Source organism: Penaeus chinensis, chromosome 9 (assembly GCF_019202785.1).
Source record: "Penaeus chinensis breed Huanghai No. 1 chromosome 9, ASM1920278v2, whole genome shotgun sequence".
Lineage (NCBI taxonomy): Eukaryota > Metazoa > Arthropoda > Malacostraca > Decapoda > Penaeidae > Penaeus > Penaeus chinensis.
Window position 1 is genome coordinate 32,310,327 of NC_061827.1, and position 5,000 is coordinate 32,315,326.

Sequence of the window (5,000 nt, forward strand, 5' to 3'; positions counted from 1 at the left end):
CAATAAACACATATCACAATAAACACATATCACAATCAACACATATATCACAATAAACACATGTATCACTATAAACATATATATCACAATAATCACATATATCACAATAAACACATATGTCAGAATATACTCATATATCACAATAAACTCATATATCGCAATAAACACATTTATCACAATAAACATATATCACAATATATTTACATATCCCAATAAACACATATATCACAATAAACACATATATCACAATAAACATATATCACAATAAACACATATATCACAATAACCACATATATCACAATAACCACATATCACAATAACCACATATCACAATAAACACATATATCACAATAAACACATATCACAATAAACACATATCACAATAAACACATACATCACAATAAACACATATCACAATAAACACATATATCACAATAAACACATATATCACAATAAACTCATATATCGCAATAAACACATATATCACAATAAACATATAACACAATATACTCATATATCCCAATGAACACATATATCACAATAAACATATATCACAATATACGCATTTATCACAATAAACACATTTTTTTACAATAAATACATATATCACAATATACTCATATATCACAATAAACGTATATATCACAATAAACACATATATCACAATAAACACATATATCACAATAAAAAACATATATGAAAATAAACTCATATCAAAATAAACACATATATCACAATAAACACTTTTTTTTTTTTACAATAAATACATATATTACAATATACTCATATATCACAATAAACGTATAATTCACAATAAACCCACATATCACAATAAACACATATATCACAATAAAAAACATATATGAAAATAAACTCATATCAAAATAAACATATAAATCACAATAAATTTATATCACAATAAACATATATATCGCAATAAACTCATATATCACAATAAACAAATATATCACAATAAATTTATATCTTAATAAACGCATATATCATGTTAAACTCATATTACAATACACATATATCACAAAAAGACATATATCATAATTAACACATGTCACATTAAACTCCTATATCGTAATAAACACATATATCATGATAAACTAATATATCACAATAAACTCATATATCACAATAAACTCGTATATCACAATAAACAAATGCATCACAATAAACAAATGCATCACAATAAACACATACATTACAATATCATATATCACAACAAACATATAAAAATATATTACAATAACCACATATACCACAGTAAACACATATGTTACAATAAATTCATACGAAAATAAACTTGCAATAAATACATATATCATAATAAACACATATGGCACATTAAACTGATATATCACAGTAAACACATATCAGAATAAACACATATCACAATAAACACATAAACACATAGATCACAATAAAGTCATATAACACAAAAACAAATATATCACGACAAACACGTATCATAATAAACACATATATCAAAATAAATATATCACTGTAAACATATATATCATAACAAACAAATAAACACATATCACAATAAACACATTTATCGCAATTAAGACATATATCACAATTAAGACATATATCACATAAATTAATATATCACAATAAACTCATAAATATAAGCACATATCACAATATTTTTAGATATCAGAATAAACACATAAACACATATATCACAGCAAACACATATCTCTGTAAACACATATATCACAATAACCAGATAAACCCATGTATCACAAAAATACTTATATCACAATAAACTCGGATATCACAATAACCATAAATCCCCATACAAAAATATCTAAATAAACATGTATCATAATAGAGTCAGATATCAGAATACACACATATATCAGAATAAACATATATCACAAAAAACTCAGATATCACAATGAACATATATCACAATAAACTCAGATATCACAATGAACATATATGACAATAAACACATGTCACAATAATATGATATATCAGCATGAACACATAAACAAATATGACAATAAACTAATATATCATAATAGACAAACATATATAACACAATAAACTCATATATCAGAATAAACACACATATATCACAATTAACTCATAAACTAATAAACACATATATCAATACAAACACATATATCACAGTAAATAACACATATATCATGATAAACACATAAACACATATACCATAATAAACACAAAAACACTTATATCACAGTAAACATATCACAATAAACTAATATAAAGACATATCACAATAAGCTAATATAAAGACATATCACAATAAACTAATATAAAGACATATCACAATAAACTAATATAAAGACATATCACAATAAGCATATATATCACAATGAACACAAATATCACAATAAACACATATATCACAATAAAAAGATGTCAGAAAAAACACACATATCACAATAAACACACTTAATATAAGAAACTCAGATATCACAACAAACACATATATACACTTAAAAAAAAAAAAAAAAAAAAAAAAAAAAATATCACAAAAATCACATATATCACAATGAACACATATATCACAATATATTGACTTCTCCAAACATAAGGTTATTTTGAAGAGGCTGAATATAATGAAGAAGAAAAAAAAAATCGACTTGCACATGATATAATGTAAATATTAGGATCTCGTATTTTGAGTGAATTCCTATTTTACCTTTGCCTTTTGTAGACATTCATACGTAATTCTCTTCAATACAGGATAGCTTTCCGGAAATCTCAAGGAACCTGGTTTATTTGACCTTTCGTTGTAGTTCAGTGTAGTTAAGGCGTTTTACGGATCCATGTTCGTTATCTTTTGTCTCCATGATGTTGAAAATTCAGACTCGTTCCCATCGCCACGGAAAACAAACATTCTCCCATTCATCTATGTAAGTATCTCCCGGCTGAAGCATAATAACACAAATGATCACCAGTCGACACATCTGGTCACATTTCATTACATGCTCAATATTGCTTTTTTGTCTGCAATTTCCTCAAAACTGCGCGTTAATCAAGGAGTGAAATATCCTAATGTGTTTATTATCGGGTTTGGATTGTCGATCGCGGCTGTCTTTCATCAGCAGTGATATATCCCGCTGTTCTCTCAGTAATCAATTCTGGCGCTTATTTACGAGTGTATTAACGTATTAATCAACGTTCCCGAGTATCAAAAGTTTCTTTCTCTACCTGATGATAATTTGCCTCCATTATATCAAACTTTGTTCATTGTTTTGTTCGAAAAAAAGTAAAAAAAAAAAAAAAAAAAAAAGGTAAGAGACCTCACGAATCCATAAACGAGATGAAAATGGCCTGAGGTTCCGAACGATAATGATGAAAGAATTGAAAAAAAAAAAAAACAAGACGTAGAGTTTTTTCTTTCTTTTTTTATTATTGGAAGAAGGGAAATGATATCAGACGCTGTGACTAATTAACGACGCTCTCATAACCTGGCAAATTAATCCCAGCTGGAAGGCGGGATCGGAAGCAGCCAATGACTGTGTAATTTGTATACTCGGTGCTGATTGGCTGCTGAGATCTCGGGCAACTGGAAAGGCGTTTCGAAATAGTTATTTGCGGATGTCGATATATATATATATAAATATATATATATATATATATATATATATATATACACACACACACATATATGTATATATATATGTGTATATATATATATAATCTTTTTCGTTTCTTTTTCATTAATTTTAGTTTTGTCCTGTGAGTTTTTAAAGTGATTTCCTTTATCACGGTTTTCGGGATGTTTTGCTGAGATGCCTGATTACATATTTGTAAAATGTGTATTTTTTTATGTGTGTGTGTTTTGAAAATACGTCTGTGTTTGCGTGTGTATTCCGTTTCTGTTCACGATTTGTAATTTATCAGTATCAATCTATATTCAGTAAGTTAGAACACGACAAAGCAACAGAGGATTTCTTAATGATTCCTTAATGATGTATATTCTAACGTGGACGTGCATCCAGTTTCTCCAAAATGGCTTTCTTTTGATTTCTTCCTCATTACTTTCACTCCATTCTTCTTCCTTCTTTGTCGGACCTCCTATCCATTTATCATTTTATTGCCCTGTTTTCTTTGTCGTCTCGCTTTACCATTATTTTCTTTTTTTCCGGATCTGTATTATATTATCTTCCGTCGTTGAATAAAAGTGGAATATATGAATCACCATATAAAAGGAAGAAAAAAGGAAAAAGAAAAAGTAATCTGCATCACGATTTCTTGTTTGTTAGATTCGGTCGTTAACTTCCACAGAAAAGAAAAATACAAATTCGAAAAAATGATGAACATATTTCAGAAAAATAAACCTACTCTGGAACACAAAGTCCGAGCCGCGCATGGATCTAATTCCTCGAGTGGATATAAGTGAACAGTGTCATCTGAATAAGAGCATCGGGCGAAGTACCTGAACTCCCTTACCGCACACTCGGAATATCTGCATAAAGAGTCCGATCCCTCATAAGTTCCGGGAAACTACGAGCGGTTGGAAAGTTATGCCGAGTTATTGCGAGCCATAACGTGCAGATAGACCCCGTCCTGATCAACTCCTGATCGTTTCTGATATATCACTCGCCCCGCCAAGAACTCCTGTTTGGCGGCGGTGGATCTTACTAAATGTGAATTATCCCTGATGCCGCCTATCAGCCTGGTCTATCACATCCTCCCGCCAGAGGGGGACACCGGCGGAAGGACCTCTGGCGGAAGGACTCGGTTCCTACTCGTCGCCCTTGCAAATCCGCCCTTACCGCCCTTAGTTGAGGGACACCGTCTTCCCGCGACGAAGAAACGACACATCAACATGCATGATTTAACCCAATAACCCCACTTCTATCAACGTATCAACCGGCGATATTGAGATGGTCCGCCTTTCACTGTGACGTGATGGGCCCGGGAACATGAAGATAAACTGACGCGGGAGATATTACTGGACCTCCTACGTGCTTTCCCAGCGCTCTACCTGTCGCGTCTTTATG